Raw genomic sequence first — 24059 nt, 5'->3', positions numbered from 1 at the left:
GAAGCCAACGAGTCTCTCTTTTTCCCCTGGTGGGCTCCCTGTAATACAATGTAAAGTTGGGGTTGGGAGAGGGATTCCGGGGGAAGGGGTGGGAATGTGTTTGATATGGAAGCCAACGGTTCTCTCTTTTTCCCCCGGTGGGCTTTCTGTAATACAGTGGAAGGTTGGGGGTGGGAGAGGGGTTCCGGGTTAAGGGGTGGAGTGTTTCATGTAGAAGCCAACAGATCTCTCTTTTTTTCACCTTAGTGGGCTCCCTGTAACGGCACCCAGTAAACCTTAATGTAAACAGGAAATCAGTTGTACAAACGCGCTAGGGGTATCATTTTTGCCACTGTCCCAAAGCAAAGCATCACAGCCGCAGCATATGTACAACCCCTTCTGACCGATGTGTTGGGTTTAGGTGGCAGTTAAACCATAGCTCAACTGCCCATTTTTTCCACACTATAGCAGCAAATGTGAACACGCCCAAAGTTTGGGAACAGCATGCAGCATGTAGCACCACAGCAACCACTTCCTTCCTTTTAGTGTAACAAAGGAACTCCAGCACCTATACCAATATTTAAAATTGTTGAGGATTAAAGCGTTTATGGTTATACTGATGATAAGGCTCCCATTGATAAATACTTGTATATTACCCATAATTTGGAAAAACACAAGAAAAACCTCAAAATTATCTTTCACAAATCTGGTATAGGAGAAGGCCTCAAAGGGGTCATAGGCATAGCCTATATCTGGGAGTGTTTTAAAAGCCAATTTGGGTCAAGATTGGGTAATGGTCTGGTGATGGAAGACCTATCAGTGGAGTTGCCGGCAGGTTCCACCTGCATACTCAAGAGGATATGGGGGCTACTGTTATATGGTCCTCAGATACGGGAGGGGGTTCACTCATGGACCTGATCTGGAACCAGAAAGCAAAGCCTCACAACGTCTAAAGTAAAGGGAATTGCCAATCAGGTCTATTGGGTGGATAACTGTCTGGCATCTGTACATGAGTTAGAGTTGGCTTGGTGGAGTTGAGCCACGTTTTTCCATTCCTGCAAAGCTGAATTTTTTAGGTCTGGGTGGCCTATTCTTCATGCCAGACAGCGCAAACAGGTTAGTGACTTACAGCCTGCTGAAAGACCTTAAAGCAGTACAGCCTGGTCAAGTACCCACCTCCCTTCACATCCTTCTGATTGGCAAGTGAAGGAGCAGCAGAACACCAATGCAATCTTCCTCAACTGTACTCTACAATGGCCCACTTCTGTTGTGTTCAGTTTGAGGGGTGGTTTCCAGGAGAAATGGTGGATCCTTATCCTTTCCCTACTGATCTGGAACCTTTCCCAGCCCCTAATAGTGTCCCTGACAGACAGGTGACCTTTCCCCACACTACCCACACGCTAAATGCATGCCAAACTCAGGAGCAAGGGTCTTAAATAGACTCTGCCTGACCCAAGATGGTCACCTAGGGTTTTCACCCGGACAGTCTGGGTTTTGAATCATGTGTCTGGGTTTCAGACACATTTCACTGTCCGGGTTTCAATGCCCAGGGCCAGCACAGTCCCCCCCCCCCCAATTGATGGGAGAGGAAACAGAGCTCAACCTGCTCCCTCTCTTCCTGCCCCTATCCCTCTGAGTCTGCCCCCTGCACGCTGTGCCTCAGAAAAGGTATATATGGGTCGGAATTTGAAGCCCAGAAGCAGGCAGATACATCATGGATGAAAGGTGCCAATGCCTGAGCCTACTTCCTTGGATTAGTAAGCTCACCATCCACTGTCTGTAACTGAAGTCTCCCCCCTTCCCCCCCCTCGCTCTCCTGCCTCTGAACACACTAAGGTAAGGGGCACTCAGGTGTAAGCGGTGCTCTGAGGACTCTGATGTAAGGGGAACTTTGGGAACCCTGATTTAATGGGAACTCTGATATAAGTGGGAACTTTGGTGAGCAGACACCCCTTTACTTCAGAGTTCCCTCTTAGACCAGAATCCACAGCGTTGCCCCTTCAAAAACAATTGCTGTGCACCGCTAAAGTGTTCGGGTTTGGCTTGAAGAAAAGGTGGCAACCCTATGGCCACCAGAGTCACATGAGCTGTCAGCATCCAACCAGATTGCTGCCCCAGTGATCCAGGAAACCATAGAGAAACAATATATCTCTTGACTTCCTCCCCTTCTGCACTGCTGCCAACGATGAGGCCAATGATGACCTTCTAGTGGAGACCAGAACTTTAGTATACCTAAATTTCAGAGGCTCCTGGCTCAGTGACATTGTGATGCTTGTTTAGATGGAATGACAGATATAGTTTAAAGTAGGCCCTTAACTTGTGCAGAGACCTGAAAATATATTTAAAAAAACAATCCTAGGGGTGTCCCTTCATACCTTTGTCCTCTAGAGTGCATTGGGATCCACTGTAGCTGGGGAATTTAACATGCAGATACCAGTTTAAAGCTCTACATTCTGAGATTTGGATAGAATCACATATGGCATTAGGACTCTTACTTTACTTTAAACCTGGGTGTATAAAATGTTTAAAGCATATGTCCATTGTCCAGTCAGGACTTTTTTTCTTTGATTTGGGTGGTCAAATTAAGTGTTATGTATAGTTCTGATAAACACTTAAAATATTAGACTGTAGTTTGTACCTCTGGGGTGTCCAGATTGTTTATGTGTTGTGCACATGTGTCCCTGGTTGCAGCCCTAATGGCCATGCATCCCCATGTGCAGTGGCATGCACAGGTGTAAAGAAGGCCATTTACACCCCCTCCCTTGTGGAAGTCAGTGCTGTCACTTTCTATTGCCTAACTGGATTGCCTGACTCTGCTAATTCAAGACTATCCCTGCTTCCTGCCTGCTTCGACCTCTGCCTAGAAATGAGACTATTCTTACCTGCCACCTGCCTCCACCCCTGCGTGGAAACTAGACTATCCTTTCCTGCTGCCTGCCTCAACCTCTGCTTGGAACCCAGACCATCTTTACCTTTCACCTGCTTTTGCTTCTGTCTGCAAACTAAAGTATACTTACCTGCCGCCTGACTCGACCTCTGCCTGGAAACTGGACTCTCCTTACTAGTACCGGTCACAAGCTCTGCCAGGAAACTAGACTATCCTTGCCTTTCACCTGTTTTGGCCTCTGTCTGTAAACTAGACTATCCTTACCTGCTGCCTGCCTCAACCTCTGCCTGGAAACTGGACTCTACTTACTACAGCCTGTCACAAGCACTGCCTGAAAACTAGACTATCCTTGCCTTTCACCTGTTTTGGCCTCTGTCTGTAAACTAGACTATCCTTCCTTACCTGCTGCCTGCCTTGACCTCTGCCTGGAAACTGGACTCTTCTTATTACTGCCTGTAACAACCTCTGCCTAGAAACTAGACTATTCTTATCTTTCATCGGTTTTGGCTTCTGTCTGGAAATTAGACTATCCTTACTTGCCATCTACCTTGATCTTTGCCTTTAAACGTGACTATAATTGCCTGACACCTATCTCGACCTCTGAAAAGTAAACTGGACTTACCTTTTGCCTGCCCCTATCCCTGCCTGAAAACTCAGCTATCCTTACCTGTTGTCTGTTTTAACCTCTGCCTGAAAACGTGACTATCCTTGCCTGCTACCTACCTCGAGCCCTGACTGGAAACTAGACTATCAGTACCTGCTGCCTACCTTGATGTCTCTCCGGAAATTTGACATTTCTTGGCTGTTGCTGCCTGCCTCGACCTCTCCCTGAAAACTGGACTATACTTACCTGCTGCCTGCCACAAGCTCTGCCTGGAAATTTGACTTTCCTTACCTGCCATTTGCCTTGACTTCTGCCTGGAAACTTGACTATCCTTGCCTGATGTCTACCTCAACCTCTGCCTGGAAACAAAGCATTTGTTACCTGATCCCTACCTCGACCCCTGTCTGGAAACTTGACTATCCTTACCTGCCCTCTGCCTGGAAATTTGACTATCCTTTCCTGCCATCTGCCTGGAAATTTGACTATCCTTTCCTGCCATCTGCCTGGAAATTTGACTATCCTTTCCTGCCATCTGCCTGGAAATTTGACTATCCTTACCTGCCATCTACCTTGACTTCTGCCTGGAAACTTGACTATCCTTGCCTTTTGTCTACCTCAACCTCTGCCTGGAAACAAAGCATTTGTTACCAGATCCCTACCTCGACCCCTGTCTGACTATCCTTACCTGCCATCTGCATTCACCTCTGCCTATAAACTTGAAAATCCTTGCTTGTGGTCTATCTCGACCCGTCTGGAAACTTGACTATCCTTTCCTGCTTCAACCCCTTACTGAACAAGAACAATCTGTGGGTGGTCTACAAGGGTTACAGGCCCATTATCCCTTGCTGGGTGCTCTGGCAAAGACCAAAGTGCCACTCAGACACCCGCCTCGGGTGCGCCTGCATCAACTGTCAATAATAAATTTGCAGGAAAATGCCATTAATTGTTTCTTTAGAGTAAGTCATCTGGTTCCGGCCATTTAACCCACATCATTCATAGATGTCTCTATTGCTTTAACAAGTTATTATTATGTCTGGGTCAACGCACTCCATCCTTAATGCTCTATATTGTTGCTCTGCTCGGAGTCACCATGGGCCGCTGTTCTCATCTGTGGGAGTCATTGTTCCCGCACACGCTCAGTATCAGAGATCACCCCGCCACCCACAGAGGAGAAATGACAGAAAGACATCTGACACGGGATGTACATAATTAGATGGAGCTTTCTTCTCTCAGTTCACCATTCAACGGCATTCACACTGTGAGCGCTCCACTGATTCCCTACATCACTGACAAGGATCCAAAGACTTTCAGATGTTAAAGCATTTCATCCACTTCATAAATGCCAAATTTACATGTCAAGTAATAAATATGACATAATTATTATAATAATAATAGTGGGATCATGGGGGGACATCAGAGTGTAAGCTCCTCTGGTACAGAGACTGATGTGATTGGCTCAGTGATCTCTGTACAGCACTGCGGTATATGTCAGAGCTATATAAATGTATAATAATAATAATAGTGTGTGACTGTGGGGGGACATTAGAGTGTAAGCTCCTCTGGTACAGGGACTGATGTGACTATGGGGGAGGGGACATTAGAGTGTAAGCTCCTCTGGTACAGAGACTGATGTGACTGTGGGGGGACATTAGAGTGTAAGCTCCTCTGGTACAGAGACTGATGTGACTGTGGGGGAGGGGACATTAGAGTGTAAGCTCCTCTGGTACAGAGACTGATATGACTGTGGGAGAGGGGACATTAGAGTGTAAGCTCCTCTGGTACAGAGACTGATGTGATTGGCTCAGTGATCTCTGTACAGCACTGCGGTATATGTCAGAGCTATATAAATGTATAAAAATAATAGTGTGTGACTGTGGGAGGACATTAGAGTGTAAGCTCCTCTGGTACTCTGGTATAGAGACTGATGTGATTGGCTCAGTGATCTCTGTACAGCACTGCGGTATATGTCAGAGCTATATAAATGTATAATAATAATAGTGTGTGACTGTGGGGGGACATTAGAGTGTAAGCTCCTCTGGTACAGGGACTGATGTGACTATGGGGGAGGGGACATTAGAGTGTAAGCTCCTCTGGTACAGAGACTGATGTGACTGTGGGGGGACATTAGAGTGTAAGCTCCTCTGGTACAGAGACTGATGTGATTGGCTCAGTGTTCTCTGTACAGCACTGCGGTATATGACAGAGATATATAAATGTATAATAATAACAGTGTGTGACTGTGGGGGAGGGGACATTAGAGTGTAAGCTCCTGTGGTATATGTCAGAGCTATATAAATGTATAATAATAATAGTGTGTGACTGTGGGGGGACATTAGAGTGTAAGCTCCTCTGGTACAGAGACGGACGCGACTGACTCGGTGATCTCTGTACAGCACTGCGGTATATGTCAGAGCTATATAAATGTATGATAATAATAGTGTGTGACTGTGGGGGGGGGGGCATTAGAGTGTAAGCTCCTCTGGTACAGAGACTGATGTGATTGGATCAGTGATCTCTGTACAGCACTGCGGTATATGTCAGAGATATATAAATGTATAATAACAGTGTGTGACTGTGGGGGAGGGGACATTAGAGTGTAAGCTCCTCTGGTAAAAAGACAGATGTGACTGTGGGGGAGGAGACATTAGAGTGTAAGCTCCTCTGGTACAGAGACTGATGTGACTGTGGGGGAGGAGACATTAGAGTGTAAGCTCCTCTGGTGCAGAGACTGATGTGATTGGCTCAGTGTTCTCTGAACAGCACTGCGGTATATGTCAGAGATATATAAATGTATAATAATAGTGTGTGACTGTGGGGGAGGAGACATTAGAGTGCAAGCTCCTCTGGTAAAGAGACTGATGTGACTGTGGGGGAGGGGACATTAGAGTGTAAGCTCCTCTGGTACAGAGACTGATGTGACTGTGGGGGAGGGGACATTAGAGTGTAAGCTCCTCTGGTACAGAGACTGATGTGACTGTGGGGGAGGAGACATTAGAGTGTAAGCTCCTCTGGTACAGAGACTGATGTGACTGTGGGGAAGGGAGCATTAGAGTGTAAGCTCCTCTGGTACAGAGACTGATGTGATTGGCTCAGTGATCTCTGTACAGCACTGCGGTATATGTCAGAGCTATATAAATGTATAATAATATTAGTGTGTGACTGGTGCATAGAGTTGGAATAATTCTCCCATTCAGCTGCACTACTTCTGCGTAACATTTATGGGCAGCCTGATTAACAGGCGCTTCCAGGGACAATATAAATTACCTGGGACAGGCTCCTATTTGCAGGGACTGTCCCAGGAAAAAAGGGACAGTTGGCAAGTATGCTGGTGGATTTTTAATTTATTTCACATAACTGAGTGCAGTAGGGTAGTGGAGACTGAATCAGTGTTAATTTCGTCGACTAAAACCGACTAAAATGTTTTCGTCGACTAACACAATTCAGATGACTAAAATACGACTAAAACTAAAATGGCATTTTAGTCTTAAGACTAAAATACGACTAAAACTAAAATGGCATTTTAGTCAAAAGACTATAACTAAAACTAAATCGAAATTTGCTGCCAAAAATTAACACTGGTGCATGCTCAAAGCATAAATAATAACATATTAGATTTTTCACTCCAGGACCAGCAGTAGTATATAATGAGTTTGGAAATTGTAGAGAAATGCTTAAATAATGCATTACAAATTACAATTGAACTACACCCATTTTATTATAGATGTCTAAAATGAGTTTTAGTCGACTAAAATGTAGGGCGTTTTAGTCGACTAAAATATACTGGAGTTTTAGTCGACTAAATACGACTAAAACTAAAACACTTGCAGAAGACTAAAATAGGACTAAAACTAAAATGCCATTTAAGTCCTAAGACTAAGACTAAAACTAAATTGAAATTTGCTGCCAAAATTAACACTGGACTGAATGATGAGGCCTCCTTCCCATAGCCTTCTCTTGATGACAATATTGGGATGGGTGGAATTATAGTCATCCATATCGGTGATGGGTTGAATTATAATGAGATGCTGGTGGATCTATCTCTCTCTGCTGTATTGGGCTCTCCTGGAGATTGGCCCTGTAAGACATGGGAGAAGTCAGGGCAGTAAAGTGCTCACCATGACATTGATCTCTATAATCCTCTTTTATAAATAAGATTTTCATGAGCACTCTCATTTTTAAAGCACAAAACTGAAATGAATTGTGTGTGTTTCTTTGTTTACTTTCTATTATCTCTTTACGCTGTCACCTAAGTAACGTCTTTTCCCTAATTACAAAGTCTCTGAGCTACATTTGTTGTCATAGAAAAATTCCATGAATCAACTTCCCTGCTTTGTATTGGTGGCTTCACGAGCGGTGAGATCACAAAAGGCCTCCTCTGAGTTTTCTCGAGTTTTTACAATAATTAAATCCTGGGAAAAGTGCCACCAAATTCATTCATCCTGCATTCGGAAGATAGGCCACACTTTACCCGGTGAAGGTCCTGAGCATTATTTTGTGTTTCAGCTCTGGGCCTATAACATTGTTACTACTTATAATAAAAAAGTCGGACATCTTGTTTCAAAGGAAGGGTCCATGTCAGTAATGGTCTCCGGGAAAGGTCATTCTCAAAGATGTCACCAAAAGAGAGTAGTGAACAAGCACGTAGCAGTCGTGTGAAACGCGTCTACTGTCCTACCCTACTGTACCTTGTACCTCTTATGTGAATAAAGAAACTTTTCTTCATTGGATTCCATGGTGGTGTGCAACCATTTTCTTCTTTTTTTTTTTTTAAAGGTATTTTTATTAATAAACATAAAACACAGACAACAGTCCGATATAAATCAGAAAGTACAACCAAGAAGGAAATAATGCATATCCAAAAATCATACAGACAGAAGTACAGGGTAGTAAGGCAAGTAACATCAACCACAGTAGCGCACATATAGCAACCTCAATTGACTGCCCCCACCTCGCCTCTCCCGCACCAACCAGAGACTTCGTAGGATGATATTCAAAAAGTTTTTTTTTTTTTTCCCCCTCCCCCCTTCCCCCCCCCCCTCCCAACAACTTAAAACATATAACCTTCCAAATAGTATAAGGAGAAAGTACAAACCTAACAAAACCCTTCACGGAATGCATTCCTATCACATCAGCAAGTATGCAACCCACCATAGGGAAGAAGCACCACCCCCCTCCCAGCCCCGGGCACCCAATAGGTGAGAAAAAAAACAAAACAAAAACGTCCCCAAGGCGGAGCAATAAGTTTGACAGACAGTCACACAACATCTCAGAAGTTTAGACCTCTCTGGACCCTAGAACCGAGTCCATCCAGGAGGACCATACCTTAGCAAATTTTTTCTTGGAACCCCTAGCCAGATATGTCAATTTATACATAGGAAGAGCATTGTTGACCAGTTCCACCCAGGCTGCTACCGTAGGCGGAGCGTCCTGTTTCCATCTCAGGGCAATCAATTTCTTGGCATAGAAAAAAAGTATACACAACAGAGTCCTCTGGGACTGCCGAATACCCTCCTCCCCCAGATTGCCAAGCAGGCATCTGTCCGGCGCGAGAATATTCGGCAGTGCCAATTTTTCCGCGATAAAGGTACATACCCCCTTCCAGAAGGACTGAATCAGCGGACATAACCAGACCATGTGAAAGAAGTCCCCCCTAACTTCCTGGCAGCGGAAACACAATGGGGAGGCAAGCCTTCCCATCGCACCCATTTTCTTCTTTAATGCTTCTCCTGGTGGCGAGCCGAGGTTCAGCACCCACCTTGAATCGTGGACTTTGACTAGCCTGAGCGGTGTTATCTCTCTTCATTGTTCACCAAAAGAGATGGGCCCCTTTCATTGGTGAGATCAGGAAGTCACTGGGAAAGGCCTTTGTCAGTCAGATCACCAGGAATGTGGTCCTTCTTAGTGAGGTTTTCCAGGATAAGGTCACAGGGAGCTTGTAGGTGGGGTGCAGTGTGTCAGGATGGCAGGTGGAGCCTGACTAATACAGAGAACTCTCACCTGATGAAAGGCCTAGGTAGCAGAGCTGGATGCCGGATGGACACTAAGGTAAGTACTCTGATAAGGACACAGGTTCACCTGAGGTGCGGAGTCTAAGTGTTAGCTGGTTTTCACCAGAGCTCCTAGTGGTGGGGATGGACTACGCTACAAGCTAGCACCAGGTCGCGGTCCCCAGGATCACCCAGCCAGGCAGAGTGCAGGTTTCCGGTCCAGAAGCAGAGAAGCAGACAAGGGATAACCAAAAGACGAGCCAAAGGTCAGGGCGGGCAGCAAGTAGCAAGGTCAAGAGGAAGCCGGGTCAAACAATCAGGAACAACAGGTACACAGGAACACACGATCACAAGGAAGAGCTGAAGATAACACAGCCTGGAGTGACTGCTGTGTTTAAATAGGCCGTTTTGGCGCCAATTTAGTAGCCTCAAACTATTCTAAGGTAGCCTCGAACTATTCCGAGGTCGCCTCTGGCTATTCCAAGGTAGCCTCGAACTATTGCAAGGTAGCCTCAAGCTATTGTAAGGTAGTCTTGAGCTATTCTAAGGTAGCCTCTAACTATTCAAGGCGCCTCTTTGTACGCGCATGCGCATAGGCATTCGCCCGTTTGCGGCGCCAGTGCGCCTGCGCATGGCAGTGGATCCCTGACACAGTGTGTGCGGTGGCAGTAGCTCACACAGATAAGTGCAATAGAAAAGCAACGACAGTTCACAACAACCTAAGGGGATGCCTGCCCAACCGAGTACACTCACGAATTCCAGCGATGTGAAGATGCCAGGTTTAGCCGCATTGACAGCGTCTATTAAGAGGGCAGAATGCAGCTTGGCTGTCCAGTGCCCCAAATGGAGTAGCGACTCTACGCTTTCCCTCCTCATCAGCAACCTTTCCCTATTGCTAGTACTGTCCTTAACAGGTGGGGTACCTATCCCTACACTACCTTCTCAATAAGCCTGGGAGCCAAGGCCTTAAGTAGGCTCTGCCTGACCCAAGATGGCTGCTGTAGTCACATTGGGCATCAACATCCAATCAGGTGTTTCCCCAGTGACCCAGGAAACCATAGAGGAACTGTGTTACCCTTGACTTTCTTTCCAGCTGCGGTGCAGCTGCCGAAAAGAGCCACCTGCAGTGGAGAAAGTAGACTGCACCTGCCTACAAGCTATCTTTTGTTAGTGATGTCACCACGGAAAAGTCATGGGGAGGGTCACTTTCATTATGTCAGTAGGAGAAGCTCATGGGGAGGGGCTCTTGTCACTCATGTCAAGTGAAGAAACTCATCAGTGTTTTTTTTTTTTTTTTTTTTTTTTTAGTGATGTCAACAACAGAAGATCACAGAGCATGGCCTTTCCCAAAGATGTCTTCAGAAGACGTGGAGAGGGGACCTGCTCCGTGATGTGATTAGCTGGTCACTTGGAGGGGCCTTCCTCAGTCAGGTCACCAGGGGGAGGTCTCATGAATGGGGCCCTTCTTAGTGATGTCACCAGGAAAATGTCACAGGAAGATGTCCTTTGTTAGTAATGTCACCATGAAAAATCATAAAGAGAAGTTTGTCTATGAAGTGACCAAGACAAAGTCATAAGGGAGGGGCTCTTGTCAATGGTGTCAACAGGAGAAACCTATGCGTGGGGTGTTTTGCTAGTGATGGTAACAGGAGAAGTTCATGGGGCAGGCAAGGATTTCATCAGAAGAGATTTACTGAGAGGGGACCCTTTCAATTATATTCATAGGAGGAGGTCATGAGGTGGGGCCCATCTAAAAGATTTCACCAGAAGAGCGCACTTCAATATACTATGGTAAATGTGCACTAACGCAGTTCAATATACTGCTGTAAAAGTGCACTAATGCGCTTCAATATACTGCCGTAAAAGTGCACTAACGCACTTCAATATACTGCTGTAAAAGTACCCAGATGCACTTCAATATACTGCGGTAAATGTGCACTAACGCACTTCAATACACTGCAGTAAATGTGCACTAATGCACTTCAATGTACTGCTGTAAAAGTGCACTAATTCGCTTCAATATACTGCTGTAAAAGTGCACTAACGCACTTCAATATACTGCTGTAAAAGTACCCAGATGCACTTCAATATACTACGGTAAATGTGCACTAAAGAACTTCAATAAACTGCCGTAAAAGTGCACTAACGCACTTCAATATACTGCTGTAAAAGTACCCAGATGCACTTCAATATCCTGCGGTAAATGTGCACTAACGCACTTCAATATACTGCCGTAAAAGCACCTTGATGCACTTTAATATACTGCGGTAATCATGCACTAACGGCGCACAGTGCATTGTGGGGCACTCAGCGGATCGAACAAACGGTCGAACGCCCCAAAAAGTACCCAGATGCACTTCAATATACTGCGGTAAATGTGCACTAACGCACTTCAATATACTGCAGTAAATGTGCACTAATGCACTTCAATGTACTGCTGTAAATGTGCACTAATTCGCTTCAATATACTGCTGTAAATATGCACTTACGCACTTCAATATACTGCCGTAAAAGTACCTTGATGCACTTTAATATACTGCGGTAATCACACACTAACGGCGCACAGTGCATTGTGGGACACTCAGCGGATCGAACAAACGGTCGAACGCCCCAAAAATTCGGGTGTTCACCAAACGGGTGAACAGCCAATGTTTGGCTCAAACTCATGCTCAGGCCGAACCGTTCGCCCAACAAATCTTGCTATTTACTTGATGGTAAAACGACGGTAGACTGAATGTACGCTGCTCGGTTTCTGGGTACCGTAAAATCAATTTTTCAAATTTTTGATTTTTTCTTTTCTTTTTCTGTTTGCAAGTCTTTTATGTCTGATATAGAAGCTACACAGCTGTGTTCACAAAGGCAAAGAAAGAACTTCTCTGTGGCAACAAGACAATGGTTCACTGTGACAATTCTGGGCTTATCAGTTCTGGGAAAGAGACAATAGTTCACATCAGCCATGAGGAACCTACAAGAAAAGAGAGAGACGTAGAAAAGCTTGCAAGATCTGATGGCGGAGTCCTTCTCCATTATAGCAAAGAAAGGCTCTTCAAGTGTATCTAAACCCAAGAACAAAAAATGTCATATAAATCACACAGAGAAAGCTGCGCTTGGATAACAGTAAAAAAACATATTTAAAATCGAATGAAATCGTTTGGTATAAAGCCAACTGCTACACATATGCAGGATAAAACATAAAATAAAAGAAGGTGCGGCACTAAAGCTAATCAGAAGAGTCCATATATAGCACTTGTTTGCAGATTGTGAGGAAATAGGTTGATCAGGAAGACGAGTAAATGAAAACCACCACCAGACACCAACCACACTGCCTCTTACCCTCCAGCTGATTCTGATAAACCATCCCTCAATGGACTCAGCCAATCTCCTTTACTTGGAACGATACTCCAATCCCGTTTTACAATAGCAGTGTCTCCATATACTTAGGCATCCAGGGTCTATTGATATTGAAGGATATTGAAGTGCATCTGGGTACTTTTACAGCAGTATATTAAAGTGCGTTAGTGCACTTTTACGGCAGTTTATTGAAGTGCACATCTACCCTACACCTAGGGCTTTTTTCTCAGAGAATAGGTGCAGGAACTCCTCTCTTCTGAGTCACCCCTTAACTCTGACCCCTACCCACCCCCGAGCACCATTCCTTGGTTTCACCTCCTACCCAGTACTACCCCTTTTAGAGAATTAACGATAACAAGAAAGGCAATATAATAGATCTAGAAACAATGGACACCCCAGCAACAATAGATCCACCCCTGCAACAATGGACTTCCAACATCCAGCATCAATAGACTCTCCAGCAGCATTAGGCCCCTCCCTCAACAGTAGATCCCTCCCAGCAATGATTGATTCCCTGCAACATGATACCCCACCAGCAACAACAGTCTTCCCGAACAACAATAGACCCTCTGCGCAAATAGATCCCCTCCAGCAGCAAATAGATCCCCTCCAGCAGCAAATAGATCCCCTCCAGCAACACTAGATTCCCCAGTAGCCAGCATCAATAGACCCTCCAGCAGCCAGCAACAAAGACCCCTCCCTCAACAATAAATCCCTCCCAGCAACAACTGACCCACCAGCAGCAAAAGACCCACAATAGCAACAATAAATCCCTATGAGCAACAGAAGACCTCCCCAGCAACATAGACCCCCATCCTCTGCAGCAATAGATTCCCTATTAGCCAGCATCAATAGACCCTCCAGCACACCCCAGCACCCCTTGCCATTACATACATTCAGTTCTGGAGGTGCCGGAACTGCGTTCCCCCGCGTTCCCGCTGAAAAAAAGCCCTGTATACACCAAAGATGCCCCAGAAACAAAGGAAATTCTCATAGGGTAGTACGCTCACGGAATATAAATGTAGTATTAGTATAAAATAGTAACAGGAGATGATATACACTCACATTACAGCAGAGTATCACAAGCGCTTGTACAAGTCCGGTTACCAACCAAAAAGATGGCCGCTGCTTCCCAAAGTGCGATTACGTCACACGTCCCAGTCCCACCCACCGCGTTTCGTCATCAATGACGTCGTCAGGGGCATGGCTGGTGTGCGGCATCACGCTCCTTAAATAGGGATGGAACAAGCGGCTCAATCAGCTGGAGTGTACATCCACACCGGAAGAACAAAACAAACCGTCCACTCCAGCACACGAAATCATCAGCACAGGGAAAGGCAAATCAAAGCAAAACAATCCCCGCCAGCAAGACATAATTTGGGCTGCACTAAAACGTTAATCTCTAAACCAAATTATTTTAACAAGGGTAAATGGATGTTATTTCAAGTACACCTCATAACGCATCACCATCTTGTGGTCAAAAACCATAAGTACATGAGCACTACCACTCAAAAAATACAAATCAAAACAAATCCCAATAAAAAACATAAACATTTAAAATATACATTAAAAGCATATATACTTTCAAAGCATTTTCATATTAATATAAATGAAAAATGTATTTATTTGGAAGATATTGTTTACTATTAGCTATAAAAGCAGACGTCACCTCCGGTGTCCAACACTAGGGCCGACTGCGCGAAGCCGCTCCCTGTGTCCAGCACTAGGTGGAGCTATGACCTTTGACCTCTAAGCCCAAAACTCCTAACCTTTGACCTCTGAGTCCACACTTCCTGACCTTTGACCATTGGGTTGGGTCCATGACCCATTTCCTGTGTCAAAACCATCCCCTGTGCCGGCATGTGTCTGTACCGGCAATAGGCAACCCTAATCCCTAACCCTAACCCCTAACTCCCCCACCAATTTGCCACAAAATGTTCTATACCAATGAAAACTGTCCCCTTCGGGTCCCTATTGTGGCAAAGGGTGCAATGCTTGGAGAGACTATGGCCAGGGAAATCGTTCCGAGTGTTGGCAACATGTTCATTGAGTCTTGTCGCCAACATTGGTTTGGAACGCCCAATATATTGCAAGCCACAAGGGCAACATACAATATATACTACGTTCTTGGTCGTGCACATAATGAATTGTTTAATGACAAAATTCTCATGGGTAACAAAGGATTCAAACAAAGTAACCTGTCATATAATGCAACTCAGCAACACCTACAGTACGTAGATGTGGTGGTGGCATTAAGCTTTTTGCTCTTTATTTTTTCCTGACCCTTCCTTCCTGTCTATACTCATTTCTCTATGGTATCTGTAGAAAGAGTCATGGTTGTCACCTATGCCGGCTGGACTTCATCCCCATTACATGCTTGATATTAGTATTTTACAAAGGAGAGAAAATATTGTTTATGCTGTCATTTCAAGTGACAAGAACATAGCCTTTCTGGCAGGATTTAGTTATCTTCTAATTTTCTAAAACGAATGCAGCCACCACAGCTAAGAATTGGTAAGCTGCAATATATGATACACTATATTACCAAAAGTATTGGGACGCCTGCATTTAAACGCACATGAACTTTAATGGCATCCCAGTCTTAGTCTATAGGGTTCAATTTTGAGTTGGCCCACCCTATGCAGCTATAACAGCTTCAACTCTTCTGGGAAGGCTGTCCACAAGGTTTAGGAGTGTGTCTATGGGAATGTTTGACCATTCTTCCAGAAGCACATTTGTGTCAACAGGAAAAGATCACGGGGCAGGGTCCTTCCCAAAGATGTTTTTAGAAGAGAGTGATGAAGAGGGGACCCTTTCTGTAATGTCACTAAAAGAAGGTCATGGGGAGGAGCCCTCTCAAAGATGTCACTAGAAGAGAGTCATGGAGAGGGGACCCATTCAATGATGTCACCAGGAGAAGGTCAGAGGGATGGGCCCTTCTCAAAGATGTCACCAGAAGAGAATTGTGGGGAGGGAATTCTTTCAATGATGTGACAAGGAAAATGTCATAGGGTTGGGTCCTTCTCAAGGACGTCACCAGAAGAGAGTTACAGAGAGGGGACCCTTTCAATGATGTCACAAGGAGAAGGTCATGGGGTGGGGCCCTTCTAAAATATATCATCAAAAGAGAAATGTGGTGAGGGGATCCTTTCATTGATGTCATAAGGAGAAGGTCATGGGGTGGGGCCCTTCTCAAAGACGTCACCAAAAGAGTTTTACGGAGAGGGGACCCTTTCAATGATGTCATAAGGAGAAGGTCATGGGGTGGGGCCCTATTAAAAGATGTCACCAAAAGAGAAATGTGGAGATGGGCTCCTTTCAATGATGTCACAAGGAAAAGGTCATGGGGTGGGGGGAGCTTCTCAAAGATGTCACCAAAAGAGAAATGTGGAGAGAGAATCTTTTCAATGATGTCATAAGGAGAAGGTCATGGAGTGGGGCTCTTCTCAAAGATGTCACCAAAAGAGAAATGTGGAGAGGGGATCCTTTCAATGAAGTCTCAAGGAAAAGGTCATGGGGTGGGGCCCTTCTCAAAGATGTCACCAAAAGAGAAATGTGGAGAGGGAATCTTTTCAATGATGTCATAAGGAGAAGGTCATGGAGTGGGGCTCTTCTCAAAGATGTCACCAAAAGAGAAATGTGGAGAGGGGATCCTTTCAATGAAGTCACAAGGAAAAGGTCATGGGGTGGGGCCCTTCTCAAAGATGTCACCAAAAGAGAAATGTGGAGAGGGGCTCCTTTCAATGATGTCACATAGAGAAGGTCATAGGGTGGGGCCATTCTTAAAGATGTCCGCAGAAGAGAGTTGCAGGGAGGGGACCCTTTCAATGTTGTCACAGGGATAAGGTCATGACGAGGGACCCTTCTCAAATATGTCACCAGAAGAGAGTTGTGGAGAGGGGACCCTTTTTAATGGTGTCACCAGGAGAAGGTGAGGTGGTGGGTGGGGTCCTTCTAAAATAGGTTATTAAAAGATGAATGGGGTCCACCACTCTCAAGACTTCACTTACCATTCACAGCAGCCAGGGAGGGTGGGCCTTGCTTGCTCCATCTGTAGGCTACCGGAAATGGGCAGAGGCACCCACCACCCGATGACTTTAGGAACAAAGATGGTGCTGCCATCACAGCAGGACAACACTTGATCCATTGGGCAACGTAGTATGTGAATTGAGGATAACCCTGGATAACAGGTAATGGAGCGTGGGGGGGGGGGGGGGGAGAGTAAGGGGGGGGGGTAAGTCCCTCTTTAAACTACTACACATTTATGACAATGGCGTGTTCTATACCTAGTTGAAGTGATAAAACAATTCTGTTTTTTATTTTTTTTTTTAACCACTTTACCACTGATTTTGCTGTCTTACGTCTGGGCCACTTTTTGGGATTAGCCACTGTGCGTCTTTAACTGACAATTGCGTGGTCGTGCGACGCCATACCCAAACAAAATTTATGTACTTTTTTTTCCACAAACAGAGCTTTCTTTTGGTGGTATTTGATCACCTGTGCGATTTTTACTTTTTGCGCTATAAACAAAAAAGAGCGTAAATTTTGAAAAAATAACAATATTTTTCACATTTTTTTATATGAAATTCCCCCCAAAAAAAATGTAAAAATCAAAACTTTTTAAATTTTTGGCCAATTTGTTTTCTGCTACCTATGTTTGGTAGAAAAAAATCGCAATAAGCGTATTTTAATTGGTTTGCGCAAAAATTTTTGCGTTTGCTAACTAAGGGAAAGATTTCTGTCATTTTTGGTGTTTTTTTTTTTTAACGAGTAATGGCGGCGATCTGCAATTTTTTTTGCAGGACTGCGACATTGCGGCGGTCAGATCGGACCCTTGACTGACATTTTTGACACTTTTAGGGGTACCAGTGACATTACTGCAGTAATCAGAGCTATAAATATGCACTGTTACTGTAACAATGACACTGGCAGGGAAGGGGTTAATTTTTATTGGTGATCAAGGGGTTAATGTATGCCTGGTGCTTACTGATGTGTGTGGGGGGAGGGGACTATGTGACACAGGGACAGATCGCAGGTTCAGCTATGCTGAATCCTGCAATCTGACCCTGTCTGTCACTTAGGAGATCCGCCCACTTTGCTTACACAAGCAGGCGGATCTCCACACTCGATTCCCGGACGATCGGGGAAGAGCGGCGGTGATCACCGCTACTCCTCCCCTGGTCCGACTCCCGCTGTGACTGAATACAACGGGAGCGAGCATCCGGCGGCGCGCGCGCGCCGCCGGGAGAGGGGAATGTCTGGTGACGTAGGTCTACGTCGCCAGACGTTATCGAGCCACTTTGCCACAGTAGAGCTCTAGTGAGCAGCGGTAAAGTGGTTAAAGCCCGATAGTGATAGACACCAAGTTTAGCCTCTAGTACGCACCATTCCCAGTGTAAAAGAGCAATTAAGAAATAATCTAATAATGAACGTATTTGCGGCAGATTACTCAATTTCACACCCAGAATATATACAAAAAAAAGAGAATCAAATTTCCGCCCTCTTATGCCCACCATTCGGCAGACGAAGTGGCGGCTAATTGGAGATGTTGATGAAACGACGAGATTAGCATAAGCCGACGCTGCCTAAAGTACGACCGTACGTGTAATTATGTATGAAAGTGCCATGAAAATCACGTTAATGGGCTGTTATATACTTCCACTTAATTATACCTCGGCATAATGCTCCTCTCCTATAATCTCTTCAACGCACTCCAATGTAGATTTTTGTTTTTCTGACATTTTACCAGACGTGCCTTCAACACAATGAGGCTCTGATTGGCGGCTGCGGAGGACCGAAAACCATTAAGCTGCGAGAAGATACAGTGATGGCTTTACATTTCTGTAAATGGAAAGGACAGTTTTTGGCTATTATTTTTTTCTTAGTGCATTTTGGGCAACAAAACAATTGTAGATGACCAAATTTCCATCACACATACAGTACATACTGCACTGACGCCTTGACAGCTGTATCGCTACTGATACAAGGCGGCCAATCACCAAGCATGATTGCTATCACATGGACTGGGGGGGGGCTAAGAGGGGCTTCGTGGTTGGCTGAATTTGGCATCAAGTCCCCACCTAGAACACTGTACCACCTGCTGAGGCAGAACCCATTGGCCACCTTCAGGGACAGACTGGCAACTTTCAGCCCAGGGGGCAAGTACAAACCAGAGGCCCATGGTGCAGTGAATCGGCTCCCTTCCCACTCTCCGCCTTCCCGTTCTATTACTGATCCCCATTCCAAGCTGAAGCCCTGTTCCAGATACTCTCTATTTACCGGCTAAATCCAGGTTCCCAACCTGGCCAGCAGGAGGCGGTTGGGGGGAGCCGGGACAGCTTGGTTGGGGCTGGCCTTTTTACGGGGCATCAGAGTGGCCCAGGGGGCAATTGCTCCCCTGCCCCCTGGCCCAGTCGTCCCCTGTTGGCCACCTTGTGCCCTACTTCATGCCAGAGGCCTCCACACGACAGTCCCGGACGTTGACCTTTATATCCCTAAAGGAGGGAATGTCCACACACAGGGGCAGACTGGCAAATTTCAGTCCAAGGGGCAAGTACAAACCAGAGGCCCATGGTGCAGTAATACGGCCCCCCTCCCACTCTCCCTCTTCCTGTCCTCCTCCTGACCCCCATTCCAGGCTGAAGCCCTGCTAAAGGTACTCTCTACTCACTGGCCGAATCTGCGTTCCAGACCTGGTCAGCAGGGGGTAGTTGGGGGGGAGCTGGGACAGCTCGGTCAGGGCTGCCTGGTGGAGGAGAGTCTCCAGTTGGGCATGGAACCGGCCTCTGCTCAGACACAGTTTATACCATCAATGCCGGGGGACGCTGTGCTCTGTCCTTGTCTTCATCCCGCACTCAGTAGGTCAGCGGCGGGGACTTTTTACTTCTCTTCACCAGGAATCCTTTAGGCATGTCTGTGGCAGAAACAGTGCAGCCTTTTTACGGGGCATCAGAATGGCCGAGGGGGCAATTTCCCCCCCTGCCCCCTGGCCCAGTCCTCCCCTGTTGGCCACCTTGTGCCCCACTTCACGCGAGAGGCCTCCATACGACAGTCCCGGCCGTTGACCTTTATATCCCAAAAGGAGGGAATGTCCACACATAAATTATTTTTTCTGCACTATGCTGATAGAATCCAGGAATTGGAATAACAGTCACATCAAATTGGCATACATCCGGGGTCAATTGGCGATACTCAGTCAATCACATTTAGTGGACGGTCCATAGTAGTCCCATGTAAAGCATATGCAGCACCTTTAGTAGCCATCTACCCAGAGTCATTAACCACTTAAGCCCCGGAAGATTTTACCCCCTTCCTGACCAGGGGGTATTTTGCGATTCGGCACTGCGTGACTTTAACGGACAATTGCGCGGACGTGCGACGCTGTACCCAAACGAATTTGACGTCCTTTTTTTCCCACAAACAGAGATTTCTTTTGGTGGTATTTGATCACCTGTGCGCTTTTTTGATCATGCGCTATAAAAAAAAAAAGAGTGACAATTTTGCAAAAATAACAATATTTTTCACATTTTTTTATATGAAATTTCCCAAAAAAAAATTTAACAATCAAAATTTTTTAACATTTTCGGCCAATTTGTTTTATGCTACATATGTTTGGTAAAAGAAAATCGCAAAAAGCGTATTTTGATTGGTTTGCGCAAAAGTTATTGCGTTTACTAACAAAGGGAAAGATTTTTGTCATTTTTTTTTTTTAACGCGTAATGGCGGCGATCTGCGATTTTTTTTGCGGCACTGCGACATTGCGGCGGACAGATCGGACCCTTGACTGACATTTTTGACACTTTTGGGGTTACCAGTGACATTTCTACAGTAATCAGTGCTATACATATGCACTGTTACTGTAAAATTACACTGGCAGTGAAGGGGTTAACTTTTTTTTGAGAGGGAGGGGCAATGTGTGTCCCTAGGGGCGTGATTCTAACTCTGATTGGCTGTGGCTTCAGATGTATGAACAGTGATCAATGGTTCTACATAGTATAACCGTATGATCATCATTCATACACCGGGGAGAATGTTGTTACAGTGTTACTATGGGATTGCTCTGGTCACAGTATGTAAAAAGTAAATGTAAAAAAAGAAAAAGAAAGGAAAGAAAAAAGAAAAAATATAAAAATAAAAATGAAAAAAAAATATTAAAATTTTTTTTTTTTTTTTTTTTACATACTTTCACCAGTTGGTGTCCCTGGTCACTGACACACCAGGTATATTATGATGCTGTATTGCACCGTTGACAGTATGTAAAAAATAAATAATAATAATAAATGTGGAAAAAACATTTTTTTTTTTCTTAATTTTTCCAAAATAATTGTGACAAAAAAAATGACAACTTTTAAAAAACTTGCCATGCCTCCTACAAAATACCTTGGACTGTCTACTTTACAAAATGGGGTAATTTGGAGGGTATTTGTATTGTCCTGGCACTTTTAGGCCTCAAGAAATGAGATCGGCCATCAGTTTATCAGGATTGATCGATTTTCAGATAATATATCCCATAGTTTGTGGACTTTATGACTTTCCTACAGACCAAAATAATAAACACTGATTTGGGTTATTTTCACCAAAGAAATGGAGCAGAATACATTTTGGCATAAATTTATGACAAATTATTTTTTAATTGCAAAATGTTATAATGGAAATGAAGAAAAACGGGTATTGTTTTATAATTTTTAGCCTTTTTTGTTTATTTAGCAAAAAATAAAAAACCCAGTAGTGATTAACAACTTAAGGACCACCCCGGTGGTGATAACAGTATGGCTGATCAGTGTATAGGGCCGCCATCAGGAGGGTACAGGTGATACACCTGTATGGGGCCTGAGGGTCAGGAGGGGCCCAGGCCCCGGCAACCAGGAAGTGTGCACAGTGCAAGAGAGAGGAGATGGGATGGAAGAGATAGGATTGGAGAAGGAGCAGGGGCTGACTGGCAACTTTCGGCCCAGGGGGCAAGTACAAACCAGAGGCCCATTGTTCAGCAACTTTGCCCCCTCCCACTCTCTTTCTTCCTGTCCTCCTCCTGACCCCCATTCCAGGCTGAAGCTCCGCTCCAGGTATTCTCTATTTACCAGCAGTTGGGGGGAGCCGGGACAGCAAGGTCGGGGCTGCTTGGGGGAGAAGAGTCTCCAGTGGGGCATGGAAATGGCCTCTACTCAGACACAGTTTACCCCATCCATGCTTGGGGGGGGGGGGGGGGAGACCTGCTCTCTGTCCTTGTCTTCATCCCGCACTCAGTAGGTCAGCGGCGTGGACTTCTTACTTCTCTCTACCAGGAATCCTTTAGGCATGTCTGTGGCAGAAACGGTGCAGCCTTTTTAGGGGGCATCGGAGAGGCCCGGGGGGCAATTGCCCCCCTGCCCCTTGGCCCATTCCTCCCCTGTAAATGGCCACCTTGTGCCCTACTTCATGCCAGAGGCCTCCATTCGACAGTCTCAGCCATTGACCTTTATATCCCAAAAGGAGGGAATGTCCACACATAAAGTAGTTTTGCTGCACTTTGCTGATAGAATCCAGGAATTGGAATAACAGTCACATCAAAGAGGCCCAGGGGGCAATTTTCCCCCCCTGCCCCCTGGCCCAGTCCTCACCTGAGGAGGAGGACATGGGATGGAGGAGATGAGACTGCAGGAGGAGGACATGGGATTGGGGAGATGGGATGGAGAAGGAGGAGGGCATGGGGTGGGACAGCCAGTGGGGGGGTCCTGGGGAATGTTGATAGTCAGGTCTAGGGGGGGGCCCAGGCCCAAAGCTGTGTAAGGGGCCCCACAATTTCCGATGGCTGCCCTGTCGGTGTATATCCTTTGTGACTACTGCATGGTTCTGTGAATAGTAGAGGCATGATAGAACACAGGACAGGAGTGGTACGGTATTTAAAAAGCGGTCAGATGAGCCTCCGTTAAATGTCCTCCTCCGCACAGTTTGTTGACCCTGGAATTTTGCTTCTGTTCTTGATCGGGGAAAAAAAAAAAAAGTTTTCCAGTCTGATGAGAAGTTTAAAGCGCTGAGACAGAATTTGCCTTCCAGATAGAAGAAGTTGGGAGTGAGGCAGCGTCAGTCAGTGCTGCTGTCAGCTTATATAAGATCTCCAGCAAAACTTTCTCCTGGTAATTAGCAGCGTGGGAGGGTGTCGTGTGATGTATCCCGCTCTCCGCGCTAAATCCTCTAATATCAGAACAAAGGAACCGAAATACGATGAACAATAGACGGAGGTGTGCGGTGCGGTGCGCGGAATCCTCCTACCTGAAAGACTCTCCATCACCTGCAGAGGTCTGCTAAGGAAAATTGATACAAAAATGTTCTTTTTTTTTTTTTTTGCTACATTGTGTTTAAACGTTTGTATTTAATTTTTTTTTTTTGGTATATTCGGTATAAAATATTGTGAAAACTCTAAGGGGAACCTCTTCTATATGCACAGGTCCAGGGCTGCTGTTAGAAATCATGCCTACCTGGCAGGCCCCCAACCAGTACTGTATTTTGGCCTAGGCCAACAAGGCCCATGCCTTGGGCGGTACTTTGCAGGGGGGCAGCAAAAAAGCCACCCCCCCCTTCACCTGAGACTCTCTCACCCCTTCTCTCTCTCTCTCTAACCCCTCCTCTCTCTCTCCCTCTCTCTCACATCCCTCTCTCTCTTTCACCCCCTCTCTCTTTCTCTATCATCCCCCCTCTCTCTCTCTCTCTCTCATCCCCCCTCTCTCTCTCACCCCCCTTTCTCTCTCTCTCACGCTCTCTCTCTCATCCCCACTCTCTCATCCCCCCTCTCTCACCCCCCCTCTCTCTCATCCCTCTCTCTCTCTCTATCATTCCCCCTCTCTCTCTCTATCATTCCCCCTCTCTCTCATCCCCCACACTCTCTCATCCCCCCTCTGTCTCATCCCCCCTCTCTCTCTCATCTCCCCTCTCTCTCTCTCATCCCCCTCTCTCTCTCTCTCTCTCTCTCTCACCCCCCCTCTATCTCTCTCACCCCCCCCTCTCTCTCATCCCCCCTCTCTCTCTCATCCCCCCTCTCATTCCCCCCTCTCTCTCACCCCCCCTCTCTCTCTCTCTCTCATCCCCCCCCTCTCTCTCTCTCTCTCTCATCCCCCCTCTATCTCTCTCACCCCCCTCTCTCTCATCCCCCCCTCTCTCTCTCATCCCCCCTCTATCTCTCTCACCCCCCCTCTCTCTCATCCCCCCTCTCTCTCTCATCCCCCCTCTCATTCCCCTCTCTCTCTCACCCCCCCTCTCTCTCTCTCTCATCCCCCCT

The sequence above is a fragment of the Pelophylax lessonae genome, assembly GCF_965119305.1.
Source record: "Pelophylax lessonae genome assembly, chromosome: 2".
NCBI lineage: Eukaryota > Metazoa > Chordata > Amphibia > Anura > Ranidae > Pelophylax > Pelophylax lessonae.
The sequence above is the reverse complement of the archived record's forward strand: the minus strand, read 5'-3'. Positions refer to the sequence as shown.